The sequence below is a fragment of the Canis lupus genome, chromosome 11, assembly GCF_048164855.1.
Source record: "Canis lupus baileyi chromosome 11, mCanLup2.hap1, whole genome shotgun sequence".
Taxonomy (NCBI): domain Eukaryota; kingdom Metazoa; phylum Chordata; class Mammalia; order Carnivora; family Canidae; genus Canis; species Canis lupus.
Genome location: NC_132848.1, coordinates 9,289,394 through 9,307,999, shown reverse-complemented (window position 1 = coordinate 9,307,999; position 18,606 = coordinate 9,289,394). Strand labels below are relative to the sequence as shown.

The following is an 18,606-nucleotide window of genomic DNA, read 5'->3' as shown; positions in this document are numbered from 1 at the left end:
CCCTGCGGCCGGGCCGGAGCCAGGAGCGAGCCAGGCAGTCGTCGGCCCCACAAGCCGCAGCATCTGGGGGCGCCAGGGACAGGCCCGCCCGTCAGCCCTGGCCCGGGAGGCTGGACTGAATCTGGCCCTAATCACTCCAACAACTTTTTGCCTTTGGTCCCCACCTGCCTCCCCTTTCCAGAGTCTGGAATCCCTACCCCCGGGGACCTACAGGGACAGACGCGCGCCCTAACCTCCATTTTCCAGATGCGGTGTGTGCGGGCCGGTTAGAAAGTCAACCTTCGGGCAGCCCGGGTGGCTCAGCAGTTTAAGCGCCTGCCTCCACCCAGGGCGTGATCCTGGAGACCCGGGATCGAGTCCCACGTCCGGCTCCCTGCGTGGAGCCTGCTTCTCCCTCTGCCTGTGTCTCTGCCTCTCTCTCTCTCTCTCTCTCTGTGTCTATCATGAATAAACAAATAAAATCTTTTAAAAAAAGAAAGGAAAAGAAAGTCAACCCTCTGTTTGTCTGCAGCAAAACCTGCTCCATCTTTGCATCTGAGCCCGGCTGTGGGCTCCTGACAACAGCGTGCGGCCTCTTGGCCTCTGCCTAGGAAAATTCTTGATTGTGAACGTGTGGAGACTTCAGATTTGTTTCAGAGTTCTCAAAACAATGCCGGAGCCATTGAGACCTAGGGCTCTATCTCCTTTCCGGACCCTTTCAGGACTTCTGGGTCTGGTTAGCATACCTACAAGTGCAGGGCCCAGCTGGGCACGGGAGTTTGAAGCCAGTGGTTTTCCTTCCAGTGAGTTCTGCTTTGGAATGTGTTTTGCAAATGTGCTTTGCAACAGTACCATGCAAATGGATTAAACGATAGAATAAAAAATGTAAAACAAGATGGTTCACATTCCTTGGGAGAAAAAAGCAGAAATGTCTAGGATGGTGAGCATTTTTTTTTAATTTTTATTTATTTATGATAGTCACAGAGAGAGAGAGAGGCAGAGACACAGGCAGAGGGAGAAGCAGGCTCCATGCACCAGGAGCCCGATGTGGGATTCGATCCCGGGACTCCAGGATCGCGCCCTGGGCCAGAGGCAGGCACCAAACTGCTGTGCCACCCAGGGACCCCCGATGGTGAGCATTCTTAGAAAAGTTTCTCTCCACTCTTATTCTGGATAGAGTTCCATTGGCAAGACTCTTCAGTCCCTCGGGGACTGGCGATCGGTACAAAAGATGTCCCAGCACCCTCCGAACCCACACCTCAAAGTGAAGTACATTTTTGGCTGCTCATAGACCAGCCTTTTGTTTCTGGCTCACATGATAGTTGAGGTTCCCTTTATTCTATTATTTTATTATTATTATTATTTTATTCTATTATTTATAAATGTCGAATTTAGTTTTGAGGTTCTTCAAAATGTATGTAAAAGTGTTGAGACTTAACTAATTGTTTTCTCCAAGAACATGATTGCTTCCCTGTTAGAGATGCAGCTTGTGTAAATGTGATGGGGGAGAGGAGGTATTGACTGAATTTAGAGGCTAACAAAGAGCTATCAGCCCCTGATCCAATAAAATTAGGATAGTAGTCATTGGAGAGCAGAGGCCCCTCAGATGTTCACTTGTAAGATTCTCTTTTGAAATTATACATATTCCATTGTCAAACAGAAAATAGCAAATATTGTCTATCAGTTGAGAGTATGTCACAATAGTGACAATTTTTTTTTAAAGATTTTATTTATTTATTCATAGAGACACACACACACACACACAGAGGCAGAGACCCAGGCAGTGGGAGAAGCAGGCCCCAAGCAGGGAGCCCGACGTGGGACTCGATCCCGGGGCTCCAGGATCAGGCCCTGGGCTGAAGGCGGCACTAAACCGCTGAGCCACCCAGGGCTGCCCCTATAGTGACAATTGACAGTGTTTGAGACAACAACCCTATCATTTGGGACACTGTATATTGAAAGTCAAGATCATCTAAGTCAATGATCAAAATCTGCAACAACATTGGTTGTGCACAGACTGTGTACATCGAAGGTACTGTTCATTCATTCAACACATATTTTTGAGAACCCAACCTGTGCCAGGCTGGGGTAGACGGGTGTTAGGGACGCAGCCCTGAACTCACCAGATGCCGCCACTTCTCTGAGGAAACGGACATTCTAGGGGCACCTGGCTGGCTCAGTGGGTAGAGCATGGGACTCTTGATCTTGGGGTTGTTAGTTGGAGCCCCAGATTGGGTGTAGGGAATACTTAAAAATAAAATCTTAAAAAAAAAGGGGGAGAAAAAAAAGGGGGGGTAGAGAGAGAGAGAAACTGACATTCTAGGTGGGGGAGATAAGAAATAAAGTTAGAGGACGGCAAGCGACATGAGAAAGGTAACACAGGCTCTCTTCCCCCGAGCGGCCTGAGGTGACCTCCGGAGATGGTTTGCTACTCGCTGGACCCAGAAAACCCTACAAAATCATGCAAGTTGAGAGGTTCAAATCTCCGTGTTCACTTTAAGAACACACGTGAAACTGCCCAGGCCATCAAGGGTGTGCATATCCGAAAAGCCACCAAGTATCTGAAAGATGTCACTTTGCAGAGGCAGCGTGTGCCATTCCGTCGCTACAGTGGTGGAGTTGGTAGGTGTGCGCAGGCCAAACAGTGGGGCTGGACACAGGGTCGGTGGCCCATGAAGAGTGCTCATTTTTACTGCATATGCTTAAAAATGCGGAGAGTAATGCTGAACTTAAGGGTTTAGATGAGGATTCTCTGGCCACTGAGCACATCCAGGTGAACAAACCCCCAAGATGCGACACAGAACCTACAGGGCTCATGGCCGGGTTAAGCCACACATGAGCTCTCCCTGCCACATCGAGATGATCCTTACTGAAAAAGAGCAGATTGTTCCTAAACCAGAAGAGGAGGTTGCACAGAAGAAAAAGATATCCAAGAAGAAACTGAAGAAACAAAAACTTACCATTCTGCATAGAATAAATGGGAAAAAAAAAGATAACACAGGGTTAATATGTTAGAAGATAATGGTGGGATAGGGGCTACTTTGGTTTGGATGGCCAGGGAGGGCCTCATTGAGAAGGTGACATTTGAACTGAAACCTGAATCCGGGAGTCAGTTGAGAGAAGCCCTGGGAGAATATTCCAGGCAGAGTGAACAACAAAGGAGCTCAGCCCTGGGGTTGGTAGAGTTAAGGGGCAGAATAGGAGTCAGCAGAGCTGTTGCACGGTGATTGAGTAGGGCCTCGGTAGGAGCCAAGGTCAGCAAGGTAAGCAGGGGCTAGGTCATAAAGGGTCTTGTAGGCATGGTAAAGAATGTAGATTTTATTTTATTTTATTTTATTTTATTTTATTTTATTTTATTTTATTTTATTTTATTTTTAAATATTTTATTTATTTATTCATGAGAGACACAGAGAGAGAGAGAGAAGTAAAGACACAGGCAGAGGGAGAAGCAGGCCCCATGCAGGGAGCCCAACGTGGGACTCGATCCCGAGTCTCCAGGATCACGCCCTGGGCCGAAGGCAAGCGCCAAACCGCTGAGCCACCCAGGGACCCCCAGATTTTATTTTATTTTTGTTTATTTATTTTTATTTTATTTTTTAAAAATATTTTACTTAGTTGTTGAACTAAGGAGAGAGATCCGTCATTCCTTTAGAAGGGAAGGATGGGGGCGGAGGTAGGGAGGGGCAGTATGGGGAAAGGATGAAAAAGGATGAGTTTGCCTCTGAGGTGCTTTCCGTCCCCTCACGTGGCGATACCAGGAAGGCAAGGGGCGCCTGGCTGGCTCAGTCGTAGAGCGTGGGACTCTTGATCTGGGGGTGGTGAGTTTAAGCCACATGTTGGGCATAAAGATTTTTTTTTTTTAAAAAAGGGAAGTTGAACTATCATAGAATTGTCTAGAATGGTCCTCCTCCCCAAGATGTCTAAGGAGGTTCTATAAGCAAGATAAATGCTACCAAGATGCAGAGCACTCCCTGGAGCAGGAATGGGGGAGGCTCCGAGGGGCATCTGGTGTTAGAGGTGCTCCCAAGGTTATGCGAGTGCGTTCCGCAGGGTCACACGTGCATATGATTCTGGCTGCGGTGTCAGCGGGCTGTTGAGTGGTCCTGCCTGGACTTCACTGCCTCCGAGGAGCAGTTTTGCTCGTCACTATGCAGGGTGCCAGGACCCCCCTCTAATCCCAGGGCCAGGAAGGCGAAATGTGCTACCTTGGGAAAGTTATTTAAAATCTCTGATCTAGGGGATCTCTGGGTGGCACAGCGGTTTGGCGCCTGCCTTTGGCCCGGGGCGCGATCTTGGAGACCCGGGATCGAATCCCACATCGGGCTCCCTGCATGGAGCCTGCTTCTCCCTCTGCCTGTGTCTCTGCCTCTCTCTCTCTCTCTCTCTCTGTGTGACTATCATAAATAAATAAAAATTTAAAAAAAATCTCTGATCTAGGGGATCCCTGAGTGGCTCAGCAGTTTAGGGCCTGCCTTCGGTCCAGGGCATGATCCTGGAGAACCTGGGATCGAATCCCACATCAGACTCCCTGCATGGAGCCTGCTTCTCCCTCTGCCTGTGTCTCTGCCTCTCTCTCTCTCTCTCACTCTGTGTCTTTCATGAATAAATAAATAAAATATTAAAAAAATAAAATCTCTGATCTAAAAAAAATAAAGATAAAAAAAATAAAATCTCTGATCTGTTGTTTTTTTTTTTAAAGATTTTATTTGGGCAACCCCGGGTGGCTCAGCGGTTTAGTGCCACCTTCAGCCCAGGGTGTGATCCTGGAGACCCGGGATCAAGTCCTGAGTCGGGCTCCCTGCATAAAGCCTGCTTCTCCCTCTGCCTGTGTCTCTGCTTCTCTCTCTCTCTCTCTCTCATGAATAAATAAATAAAGATTTTATTTATTTATTCATGAGAGACAGAGAGACAGAGACAGAGACACACACACAGGGAGCCCGACGTAGGATTCGATCCCGGGTCTCCAGGATCACACCCTTGGCCAAAGGCCACGCTAAACCGCTGAGCCACCGGAGTGCCCAAAAAGTAAAATCTTAAAAAAAAAATTCTGCGTCTGTCTCTCTTCATCTTTAAAATGAAGACATTAAATGAAATCATCTCTGAGGTTAGATCCTTATGTGACTCACGAGGCATATACACGGTAGCGATGTAAGCAGCCTCCGGGGCCCTGGCAGGAGGTTGTGATGGCCAGGAAAACGCGCCCTTCACATCTCCTGCTGTGGGAGCCCGCGTGACCAGGTTAGGGTTAGGGTGAGGATTAGGGTCAGGGTTAGGTTTAAGGGCTAGGGTCAGGGTCAGGGTCATGGTCATGGTCAGGGTTAGGGCTGGGGTCAGGGTTGGGGTCAGGGTCAGGGTCAGGGTTAGCGTCAGGGTCAGGGTCAGGCCACGCTGCTGACATCCCCTGTCCACCCAACTCTGGAAGGGAAGCCGCTCTTCCTACAGGCTGCTCCCAGCCCACCAGTGAGCAAGGAGGGGATCATTACAGGCCATTCTTGCCGGACCTTGGCTCCTGTAATGAACAACTTTGTTGTTTGTTTCTATCCTTTTAATTTTTTTTTTAAACTACTGTATTGAGACATGATTCGCATATAAAAAAGCTGTGCACAGGGGCGCCTGGGTGGCTCAGCTGGTTAAGTGTCTGCCTTCCGCTCAAGGATGGAGCCCTAAGTTGGGCTCCCTGCTACTTTACAATGGAGACTTCTTTAAGATTAAAAAAAAAAAAAAGTTTATTCATGTGAGAGAGAGAGAGAAAGCACGAGTGAGGGGTGGGGTGGCAGAAGGAGACGGAGAGGAAGAAACAGATTCCCCTCTGATCAGCGTGCCCGACTCGGGGCTCGATCCCAGGACCCTTGGGATCATGACCTGAGCTGAAGGCAGACACTTAACCAACTGAGCCACCCAGGGACCCCTCAGCAGAGATTCTGATTAAGATTCTTTCCCTCTGCCCCTCCCCACCTCAAATAAATATTTAAATCTTTAAAAAAAAAGGAAAGAAAACTTAGAACATGCCATTTTCTATCCAAAACCATGTGATCGTTCTCCATGTCACTCAAAATAAAAGCCAAGATCTGTTTAGTGGGCCACAGATCCCCCCGCCATCCCCCATTCCTCTCCCCTTATTTTCCTCCTTCCCACTCGCTCTGCTCCGGCCACACTGGCCTCCAACAGGCCAGGCACACCAGGCCTGGGCCTGCGCACCCGCCGGTCCATCTTCCAGAACACTCCTGCCCGGCTACCTGCAGGGCTCAGGCCTCACCTTCAGGTCTTTCCCAGATGTCACCTGTTCAGTGACATCTAGCTAGACCACACTAAAGCATTTGAGAACCACCACCCAGATTCCCTTATTCTTTTTCTACTTCTTTTCCTTTTCCAAAGCACGTATCAGCAGCTACTACGCTGTGTAACTTAATGATATATTTTATTTATCGTTTACGGCCTGTGTTCTCCCACCAGAAAGTAAGCTCCACAAAGGCGGGGATTTTTGTCTATTCTGATCACAGGTTTGGCATTCAATGAATATTTCTAGAATGAGGCACCTGAAGACAGTAAAGCAGGGTGCCGTGATAGAGAGGGACCGAGCCGGCTACCTTAGATAAGATCGCTCCCCGGGTCATGACTCCTTGAGGACAGGGCTGTGTCGAAATCACCCTGGCCCTCCATAGACGCAGATGGAATACGTATTTGTCGAATCCCATCGGCTGAACTGAGCCAGAAGCCGGGCCAGGCATCTCCTAAGGGTGGTCCCACAGGAATTGCCAGCTCACTGACTCCTCTTAAAGCTCACTTGGTCACCATCTCTCCTGGAACCTGCTTGTTTCTTGTTGCATGTTTGCTGGAGTTCTGCACTTATGAAGAGTTTCCAGCATATTCCTCTGGTGGAAATTCTGACAACACTGACTCTAAATTCTGTTTCCATCCATCTATTTTTTTTAAGATGTTATTTTTAAGTAACTTCTACACCCAACATAGGGCTCAAACTTACATCCCCGAGATCAAGAGTCTCATGCTCCATTGACCCAGCGAGCCAGGCGCCCCTGTTTTCCTTATATTTTAAGAGGAACAGTGACTCTGAGAAGAGGGAGGTGGTCAAGTGTGTGAACAGAGATGAAGAAGAGGTTGAGTTTTGTTCCTTGGATCAGGGATTGGGCCACTGGGCTGAAATTGCAGGGAGACATATATTCTACGCAGTATCAAGGAATCTGTAGCCCTAACCACGCTGGGCACTGCTTCCTGAATTAGTAAGCTCCCCTTCAGGGGAAAGGTTTACGTGGAGACCGGATGGTCATCTGTTTCAGGTTGTAAGCCTGACTGGGAAGGAGGTCAGGTGACTGACGCCCAAGGTCCTGTCTCTGAGATGTGGTGCCTCTGTGGCCTTGACTGACCATCAGGTGTCAGTCTGTCTGTCTCTTTCTCTCTTTCTCTCTCTCTCTCTCTCAAGTAAGCTCTACACCCAATGTGGGGCTGAGGTCTCAGGGCTAATGACCCTGAGACCAAGCGTTGCATGCTCTACTGACCGGGTCAGCCAGGCACCTCAAGCATCAAACGTTTCTTGACCCCAAATAGCAGATTACCCCGAAGCACGTACTTTATTATAATTCTTAGCAAAAATTGCAAATGTCTTAGCAGCACTTTATCAGCAGCACAATTTTCACAAATACTGTCGAGGGCCAGGGCCACACAGCCACTCTGGCCCACCCCACTGTGCAGTAGCCCTGCACCCCAGAAGCCCTTAGACATATGGTAGTTTGCTTCCTATTTACTGCTCAGCTGTACTCCACAAAATGACTTCACCTCTTCTCTTCAGTTAGTGACTGAACCTAGTATAACCAGGGCAGCCTGGGTGGCTCAGCGGCTTAGCGCTGCCTTCAGCTCAGGGCCTGATCCTGGAGACCTGGGATCAGTTCCACATCGGGCTCCCTGCATGGAGCCTGCTTCTCCCTCTGCCTGTGTCTCTGCCTCTCTATCTGTGTCTCTCATGAATAAATAAATAAAATTTTTAAAAAATTTATTTATTTATTCATAGAGAAAAGTACAATCCAGGGCCTGCCAGAGAGCTATTCAATTAGGGTTCGCTACCACTCCCACGTGCTGATTGAATCTCCACAAAAATCTCAAGAATGAGATAGTTCCATGTTGCATAAACGTGATGGATGAGGTTAAATGACTTAACCAGGGCCGGCCAGCCAGTGGGGAGGTATGCCTTGGATCCTGCTGGGTCACAGTGGGCAGGTGGTCTGGGCACCTCCTGTGAAGCGCTGGGGAATACGTAGAGCCGCCATCTTTGAGGGGTTATGGAGAATCCTAGCATTTTCCTCCTGTCTGCCCTCCACCCCTTGGGATGTGAATAAGGGTGAAACCAAGATCAAATAAGCCATCTCAGGCAAGCTTGGAGGAAAGGAGTCATAGAAGCAGGAGCCTGAGAAATGTGTGGGACCAGGCACGGCGGGGGGTGGTTGCCATACTGCTTTAGCAGCGGGCAGGCAGGGCTGGAAAGTTTGCAGGCTCAATGGAATAAGCTTCAGCATTTTTGCTCTATTTTTTTTTTTTATTTTATTTATTTATTCATGAGACACACAGAGAGAGAGAGAGGCAGAGACACAGGCAGAGGGAGAAGCAGGCTCCATGCAGGGAGCCCGATGAGGGACTCGATCCTGGGACTCCAGGATCAGGCCCTGGGCCAAAGGCAGGTGCTAAACTGCTGAGCCACCCGGGGATCCCCTTCTTTTTAAGCAAGGCTAGATCTCCTTGACTTGCCAGTGGGAGAAGAGAAAAAAGAGGGAGGGAAGGAGAGAAAGCTTTAGTAGAGGGTTGAGCCTGTAGATAAAATCTGTTTTATTTTTCTCATTTGTAAAACCATTTAGCCTCTGCAAGCTTTGGCCTTCCCATCTGTGAAATAAAAATAATAGTATCTTGCTGACAGAATTATGGTAAGTGTGGAATGAAATAATGCGTGGTAAGCACATGGAAGTTTAATCAATGTCAACAATAAAAACAATATGTTTATACCTTAGTTCTCTTTTTTTAAGATTTTATTTATATATTCATGAGAGAACACAGAGAGAGGCAGAGACACAGGCAGAGGGAGAAGCAGGCTCCATGTAGGGAGCCCCATGTGGGACTTGATCCCGGGACCCTGGGGTCATGACCTGAGCCAAAGCGGGACGCTCAAGCACTGAGCCCCCCCAGACGCCCCCCTACACCTTAGCTCTGTCCATAAATGCACATTAAATGCTAGCAGTGATCCTATATTTAGTGTTTTCCATTGGAATCTGGCAACCGTGCAAACACACAGCACTCAATGCTAGAGCACCCTCTGCTGGCATAGCTGCCCTCCCTCTCCCTCTCCGTGGCCCGCAGAGCAGGCGGGGGCCCCCACCGACCACCAGTGTGCACCCCGCAAGAGGAGTGGGGCCGAAGCCACACTACCCGGGTTCCCAGCACCGAACGTTACCATTAACGATAGTGATGAAGAGGAGTTCCACACATTTGAGTTTGAGCCCCGAGAAATTAGCTGCTGGTCAGCCATCTGTGACCCATGAAGGTGGCAATTTCATAGGGTCAAAGCTATTAATTGCTGCTCTATGGGGAGAAATTAAAAATCTGGGTATGTCAAGTGCTAAACCAAGGAAACAAACACACGACAACTTAAGAATGACTTTGTGGGGGGATCCCTGGATGGCTTGGTGGTTTAGCGCCTGCCTTCAGCCCAGGGCCTGATCCTGGAGACCTGGGATCGAGTCCCCGGCATGGAGCCTGCTTCTCCCTCTGCCTGTGTCTCTGCCTCTCTCTCTCTCTCTCTCTCTGTCTGTCTCTCATGAATAAATACATAAAAATCTTTTAAAAAATTTAAAAAGTTTTAGGGCCACCTGGGTGGCTTAGTGGTTGAGCATTTGCCTTTGGCTCAGGTCATGGTCCCAGGGTCTTGGGATCAAGTCCCACATTGGGCTCCCCGCAGGGAGCCTGCTTCCCCCTCTGCTTGTGTCTCTGCCTCTCCCTGTGTGTCTCTCATGAATAAATAAATAAAATCTTTTAAAATTTTCTAAAAAATAAAAAATTTTTATATTTCATTTATTTATTTGAGAGAGAACATGAGTGTGGGGTTGAGGGGAGGCAGGGGGAGTTGAAGAAGCCTACTCCCCATACTGAGCAGGGAGCCTGAGGTGGGGCTTGATCACAGGGCTCCATCCCAGGACCCTGAGATCTTGACCTGAGCCGAAATCAAGAGTCAGGTGCTTAACTGATTGAGCCACCCACGCGCTGCCAAAAAAAAAAATTTTTTTTAATGGAATACATTATGCAGGAGACTATAGGTGAATTTATAGTGGGATAAGCCTGGTTAGGAAGGGCTGATGAGGGCAGCCCTGGTGGCGCAGCGGTTTAGCGCCGCCTGCAGCCTGGGGCGTGATCCTGGAGACCCTGGATCAAGTCCCACGTCGGGCTCTCTGCATGGAGCCTTCTTCTCCCTCTGCCTGTGTCTCTGCCTCTCATTCTCTCTCTGTGTCTCTATGAATAAATAAATAACATCTTTAAAAAAATATTAAAAAAAAAAGGAAGGGCTGATGAGGGTGCAAACCGATAGAAACTTTCCGATACAAACTTTCTGTTAAAGAATCTGGCAATTTGTATGAAGATCCATGAAAGCACTTGACCAGATAATTCTCCTTTGGGAATCTGTATTAAGGAAATAAATGGAAACATGCAAAAAGATTTTCATACAAATATGTTATTGCAGCTTTTTTTGGTAGTAGTAAGAAGCAACTATTACTATTCTTCTTCAGTAAAATAAAGTCATTAAATCAATTACAAAACATGAATAAGATGAAATATTGGATCTTCAAGAAAATGATCACATTGTAATGAAGAGTGAAGATATATCTATATCTAATGCTCCTAATTTTATAAGAAATATATATAGACAATAGACACTTAAAAAGAGGAAAGATACTGAAATACACAGGGATTACTTCTGGGTTTGTGGGCTCTACATCCAACATGGGGATTGAACTCACAACCCAGAGATCAAAAGTCACACATTCTACTGACTGAGCCACCCAGGCGCCCTGTTTTCTTTGTTTCTTTCTTTTTTTATGTTAATACTTTCTTAAAATTTTTTACATTCTCCCAAATCATCATGTATTACTTTCATAATCACAAAACCATATGGAGTATTTTTTTTAAAGATTTTCTTTCTTTCTTTTTTTTTCTTTTCTTTTTTTTTTTTTTTTTAAGATTTTATTTATTTATTCATGAGATAGAGAGAGAGCGAGAGAGGCAGAGACACAGGCCGAGGGAGAAGCAGGCTCCATGCAGGGAGCCTGACATGGGACTCGATTCTGGGTCCCCAGGATCACGCCCTGGGCAGAAGGCAGACGCTTAACCACTGAGCCACCCCAGCATCCCAACTATATGGAATATAAAAGCAATTTGCAAAGTCTTCATGGTATTTTTTTTTAATTTTTATTTATTTATGATAGTCACAGAGAGAGAGAGAGGCGCAGAGACACAGGCAGAGGGAGAAGCAGGCTCCATGCACCGGGAGCCCGACGTGGGATTTGATCCCGGGTCTCCAGGATCGCGCCCTGGGCCAAAGGCAGGGGCCAAACCGCTGCGCCACCCAGGGATCCCGTCTTCATGGTATTGAATGCAAAAACTGAACACAAGGCTTCATCAAAATCTGAGGTTGACAAGTAACTACATAGGTTTTAAAATATGGTTTAGAGTTGAAAAGTGCTTTTCAACAATCTTTCAAGGTCCTCACCGTATCAGAAGGCCACAGGAAAATAAGAGCAAATTATTTTCTTGCCTCTGGCCAAATTCTATGGCTTCTAGGAGATTCGGCTCGAATCATTCTTTTCCAGGGTCTTCCCTGAACTGAAACCATCCTGAAGTCTCTCCAACTATCAGTGGCCAACACGAACCGCGTTGGGGATTATGGTTAGACCGAGAGATCTTGTCGCACAATCGGCTGACACACACCTCCTGAGGCTGGAGACATTGCCAACACTCAGAATCCTGTGGATGACTTTGGAACGACTGCATTGATCATTTTGTACGTGTAAAGCCAGTAGGGGAAAAATCTAAGTATCACATCCCAATTCACCAGAGGAGCTTGATTAGGTGGACCATTGAGAGCATGCGCCACGTCTTGGGGTATGCCTCATGGAAAAACAAATATTCAAGCTCTAAGACGATTCTCATCACCCTGGACAAGCACGGATCATTATCCCCGAGATGTACATACAGGAAATGATCTGCTAGTGTGGCATTCCCTATTTCCCTATTCCTACTGTGATACAGAGGGATTTTATACGCAGCCTGTTGGGAAGGCTGTTGTCACCATGTTCTGTGTGGCTCCATCCTGCAAAACCAAATCTGGGACTCCCCCAAATGTCAACTGCTACAGCTTAATGTTCTACAATCTCAAAATGACTGAACTAAAATAAGTATCAAATTATCATTTTCTAAAGCTTTTAGAGACAGCTCGGTGTTATTTAAAAAAAAAAAAAAATCCATACAAGAAAAAGACTCTATACAAGGAAGGAATGTGAAGTGTTTAAGCCCTGGAAGTGCAGGTATCTTCTCAGCAACTTCCTAAAGCATTTGTTGAAAGCTTGCACTTGAACTCAGAAATTTTTTTCCGAGGCCAACAAGCTTCTGTTCCTCCTCCCCAGAGCTCCTCATCACACGGCTATTAGCCTCTTTGCTCCCTCTTTGTTTCTTTCTTATTTTTAATGTTAATACTTTCTTAAAATAGTATTAACATAATACTATTTTACATACATACATAATACATACATACATAATACATAATAATAGGATGACTTGACTCCCAAGTCATCCTATTAAATTGCAAAGTGATCCCTAACCCAAGCTCTTCCTCCTAAGATGAAGGCACACTGTGGGGTTAGTTTTACAGGAACCCCAGTCGGCTCCAGTGGTAAAGTTCACGTGGGTCACTGCCCATAATGAAGCCGTCGGTGTGCCAGTCGTGGCCCCTCCAGATTCCCCACTCGTGCCCTGTGCTCCTGCCACGTATAATTAAGCCGAACGGGAATTCAGCAGATGGGAGCCGCACACGCTGAACCAAGTCCTCCCAACAGCTCTTAACTGTTCCGATCACGAGTCCGTTAGGGGGAAACCAGGAGCCAGATCTTGGTTCTGGTCTTTTGTACTCAGCGCCGGTCGGGGGGGCGGGGGGGCTCATGGGGAGTCAGCCTCAGTGGCCCCAAATTGAACAACAGCGCTGCTCATGTAGGAAAGCTGGAGGGGTGCCACCTAATTCTTGTAATCCTGTTCAGGGCCAGCAGCGAGCTAACAGAAACTGGGGGGGGGGAGGGCAGCAAACATCCTCAGCAAGCGTCCTCAACCTTATGGTGAGACAGACAGACAGACTAACAAATATACCCCGTCTTTCAAAGAAAACCCTCCATGTGTCAGGAGAGAAGATGCTAGAAATAGTTGAGGTTGCAGGGGAGCCGGCGTCGCGGCCTGTCGCCCCCCCACCCTTGGAGAATCTCAGCGAGGCAGGGAGGACAGTGTGGAGGATCTGCTGGGAAGCAGATCATGACCTCCTCGCTAGAGGTCCTTGCTTTGGGTTTTTTTTTTATATATATTTTTAATTTATTTATTCATGAGAGACATACAGGCAGAGGCAGAGACACAGGCAGAGGGAGAAGCAGGCTCCATGCAGGAAGCCCGACGTGGGACTCGATCCCATGACCCCAGGGTCATGACCTGAGCCAAAGGCAGATGCTCAACCCCTGAGCCCCCCACCCCCGGGAGCCCCAGGTCCTTGCTTTGATGGAACAACTGGAGGTTGCCCCGGCAGGGCCTCCCTTCTGAGCCTCTTGATCAGAGATCCACCCCCCCCCACACACACACACGCGTGCACACACACGCACGTCCGCATTGCCGGCCCATGCTCATGGCAGTGAGCGCGCCTGGCAGCAGGAGCACATTCAGAGAACGTGGACGAGCAGCTGTGCACCCGGAGCCTCAGATCTTATCCCCAGTCTGTTAGAAGAACTCTCAGAACATTCTACCCTGTTACTTCTAAAATCCCAGGCCACGCAGTCAAGCTCCTGCTGGCCGGGCCCGAGGAAAGGAGGAGGAGGAGAGCGTGGCCGCGGGCTGGGGCCGTGCGGCCGCCGGCGACCCAGGGGTGGGGAGGCCCGAGCTGGGCCCGGCCCGGCCCGCCCAGAGCGACACCCGCAGAGCCTACCTGGGGGTCCTTGCGGCTCGACGGTCTCACTTCGCGGGCCGCCCCGCAGCTCGGCAGCTCCCCACTCTGCGCACAGTCCAGGTGCACCAGGTCTCGGCAGCGAGAGTGACAGACGTATCTGCCCCCTGGAAGAGAGGGCCACGGTGCCTGGTCGGCTCACGGCGCCCGGAGCAAACCGGCCCCCAGCCAAAGGCGGCTGGGACCCCGGGTACCGGACCTGTCTGTGTGAGGCCCACCGGTTCTTTTCTTTCTTTCTCTTTTTTAAAAAATATTTTATTTATTTATTCATGAGATACCCAGAGACAGAGAGAGGCAGAGACCCAGGCAGAGGGAGAAGCAGGCTCCATGCAGGGAGCCCGGTGCGGGACTCGAACCTGGGACTCCAGGATCAGGCTGTGGGCTGAAGGCGACACTAAACCGCTGAGCCACCCGGGGATCCCCCAAGGCCCACTGGTTCACAGCAGTGTGTGGGGCCACTTAAACCCGGCTGTCTTGGCCTTCACTGAAATCTAAACATGATATGTTGGTGAATGTATTCCACAGAGACAGATTAGGCTACTAGAAATATTTATATATATATAATATGTATGTTGTATATATAATGTTTGAATTGAGAAACATTGTATATATATATATATACATTCAATATATGTATATATACATATTATATATAATATATATAATATATGTATAAAAGTATATATAATATGTATATTATATATATATAATGTTTCAATTGAGGTAAAAAGTCACATAATGTACAATTCACCACCGTGAAGAGTAAAATTCAGTCTTTTTCAGTATATTCATCATGTTGTGTAACCACGATCAAATTCCAGAACATTCCATCGCCCTGGGAACAAAATCCCTTACCTGTTAGCAGTCCCTCCCCATTTCCTTCTTCCTCTAGCCCCTGCCAACCACAGATCTATTTTCTGTGGATTTGCCTTCTCTGGACATCCCCCCCTCCTCCCGCCGGACATTTCCTATAAACGGAATCCTACAATCTGCGGCCTCTTGTGTCTGGCTTCTTTCACCCCGCAGGTGGTGGCACATATCAGAATTCCATTCTTTCTTTATTGTTGACTAATATTCCCTTGCCTGGAAGGGCCACCTTGTGTTTATCCACTTGTGGGTTGATAGACATTGGGTTGGTTCCAGTCCTAGGAATAGAATTGCTGGGTCATGTGGTAATTGTTTAATTTTTTGAGGAACTTCCAAGCCATTTTCCAGGATAAACACCTTTAACAGAGCTTTTCCAGCCACATTTACAGCACATACAGGAGAAATTCTGCAACTCTGTTTACCGGCAAACAGAATCCTCACAGTACTGGTCTAGGAATGGAGTCCGTTACGTTATGAAGGACTGAAGGCGCCTGAGCATGAGATAACTTTACCCATTAAAGTAGTTTTATCTTGGGGTGCCCGGGTGGCTCAGTGGTTGAGCGTCGCCTTCCACCCAGGGCATGATCCTGGGGTCCCGGGATCGAGTCCCGTGTTGGCCTCCTGCATGGAGCCTGCTTCTCCCTCTGCCTGTGTCTCTGCCTCTCTCTGTGTCTCTCATGAATAAATAAATAAAATCTTTGAAAAAAATGATCAAAGTAGTTTTATCCAGGTAAGAAGGACCCTGCAGGAAAATTTAGAGTGGGGATCTATTCACAGTTTTTATTCTAGCCAAGGATAAAGCAGTCTATATCCTCCTTGTCATTAAAATGTCTTCTGTGCTGATGCCTTGATTAAACCTACAGGACAGTGTCAGAGACCTGGCTTCCAAAACAGCATCCAAGTGTGACCTAGGGGGACACCTGGGGGGCTTAGCGGTTGAGCATCTGCCTTTGGCTCAAGGCATGATCCTGGGGTCCCGGGATCGAGTCCCACATCGGGCTCCCTGAATGGAGCCTGCTTCTCCCTCTGCCTGTGTCTCTGCCTCTCTCTGTGTGTCTCATGAATAAATAAAATCTTAATAACAACAACAAAAACAAAGGTGACCTGGAAGCCAGAGGCTTGAGAGTCAAACTCAACTAATTTGCAGAGACTTACTTCTCATGCTTGTGCACATTCTTTTTTTTTTTTCCACGTTCGTAATTTATTGTACAAATTGAGTATCACATGATGAGTTGACATTAGCTTCTCCAAGCATGGGAACTTAACAGATGAGGTCCAAGTTAAAGTCCATTTATGTTGCTTTCACAACTGGTGTTTTTTTAGACCTTAATTTGAAGTATAAAATCATCAAAACAATTTCCTCCATATGTGGCCAATAGACAATTCATTCAACCTGTGAGAGTATAAGAGTTGAAATATTTTTTGATGCCAGTGAAATGGAATTGGGCATCAGTTTCTGGACCTGCCATGATTTCAATCTTGCAAAAGGTAGCAATTCCACTGGTTGTGTCCTTCAACGTTATGCAGCTAACCTGCGGCTGGCCGGAAGAAATGCTTGTGCACATTCTTAAATCCATGCAGAAAATGCTAGTGCCTCCTTCACCCCAGGGCTTGTTGAGACTCAGGCTCAGCCCTCAGTGGGAGGAACGGGTACGAGAGGCAATGCTTACAGTGTGGCAAGTGCTGTGACATTACGGTGGGGACACGGAACCCATATGTGCCCATGCCTGGAAGCTAGTAGAAGCCCTGGCTTTCCCCGGCGTGCCCTGCACCCGAGCACCCCCACCATCCTCCTTCCAGCACCCCCCCACCCCCAAGCCCAAACACATTTTCCATCGCTTCTCAAGAAAGATTTGGGGGGGCAGCCCCGGTGGCTCAGCGGTTTAGCGCCGCCTGCAGCCCAGGGTGTGATCCTGGAGACCTGGGATCGAGTCCCACATCAGGCTCCCTGCATGCAGCCTGCTTCTCCCTCTGCCTGTGTCTCTGCCTCTCTCTGTCTCTATGAATAAATAAGAAAAAATTAAAAAAAAATTTTTTTAGAAAAGAAAGATTTGGGAGCTGCGGACTAAAGCTTCAAAGTCCTTGCGTCCTTTTAGGAAGAATCTGAACTGCAAACATATGTCTTCGATATTTATAACTAGTCAAAATAATGCTGGAGTTAATGTTCCATCTATTCCAGAAAGTTCGACCCACTGGGCTGTCCTGTAATAGAAGCTGCAGGGCTCTGTCGTCTGCACCTTTCATTTATTTTATTTATTTGTTTTAAAGATTTTATTTATTTATTCATGAGAGACACACAGAGAGGCAGAGACACAGGCAGAGGGAGAAGCAGGCCCGACACAGGGAGCCCGATGCGGGACTCGAACCCGGGTCTCTAGGGTCATGCCCTGGGCCCAAGGCAGGTGCTCAACCACTGAGCCCCCGGGCTGCCCTCCACCCCTCATTTAACTCAGGAGAAATGTGCCTGATGGGAAATAAAGGGCTCTTGTGAGCAAACTCGGATGGGAACCCAAAGGGCCGACCGGCCCGCTGGCCGCAGCCTGCAGGCCTCCGGGCCTGGGAGCGCAGCCGAGGCGGGGCTCCCCGCTCCTCCCCTCCCGCAGCCCCGGCGCCGGCCTCGGGGGCACAGCTCACCTGCGGCCGAGGTCCTTCACCTGCAAGTGTCCGGGGGCTCCGTGGGCGAGGGCCCGGCTGACCCGGTGACTCGGGGCTCCCCGCTGCCCGGCTCTGCCCCGGGGGCTCTGGAACATTCACCGCGGGGCCCCAGGTCACCGAGACCGGCCGGGGAGCCTCTCCGGGCTCAGGGGCGAGGGGCCTGCGCGGCCCAGGCAGCTGGTGGCCTCGGTCAGCCCCGCTGGGCCTTGGTTTGTTCCGCAGAATGGGGGGACTGGGGTCCCCAGCCCGCTGAGCGCCGCAGCGTCCTGTGAGGGCTGCAAGGGGCCCTGCGCTTCTCTCGTGATGAAATTTACATTCAGAAGCCCCTGGCCGGCTGCTCAGAAGAGCTTGGGACTCTTGCTCTCAGGGTCGTGAGTTGGAGCCCCACAACCGGGAGAGACATTACTGAAAATAATGATAATAATAATAAATAAACTTAACTTTGCATTTGTGAGCAGGGTTTGTGACTGATTGGAGTCATGGTTCCCAGCTGCTTCCAAGGACGCGCACTCCACGCGGTGAAGCAGAGCACGATTCTCAGTGTTGGGGGGAAGGGACCACTTGTAATAATGGCCATCTAGGCGGGGAGACTGGGGGGCTCAGCGGTGGAGCGTCTGCCTTGGGCCCAGGCCGAGACCCCAGGTCCCGGGTTCGAGTCCCGAGTCGGGCTCCCTGCAGGAAGCCTGCTTCTTCCTCTGCCTGGGTCTTTCATGAATAAATACAGAAAATCTTTTTTTTTTTTTTTTAAATTCAGAAAATCTTAAAAAAAAAAAAAAATAGGGCAGCCCGGGTGGCTCAGCGGTTTAGCTCCTGCCTTGGGCCCAGGGCATGACCCTGGGGTCCCAGGATTGACTCCCCCATCCGGC

The 18,606-nt window shown here is 48.6% G+C and overlaps 2 pseudogenes; one reads left to right on the top strand and one right to left on the bottom strand.

Moving 5' to 3' along the window:
- The first annotated feature begins 2,381 nt into the window (after positions 1-2,381).
- LOC140642133 (large ribosomal subunit protein uL22 pseudogene) lies at positions 2,382-3,009 on the top strand (annotated as a pseudogene).
- Positions 3,010-16,264: 13,255 nt separating this feature from the next.
- On the bottom strand, positions 16,265-16,772 carry LOC140642132 (ATP synthase membrane subunit K, mitochondrial pseudogene; annotated as a pseudogene).
- Between the last annotated feature and the right edge of the window lie 1,834 nt (positions 16,773-18,606).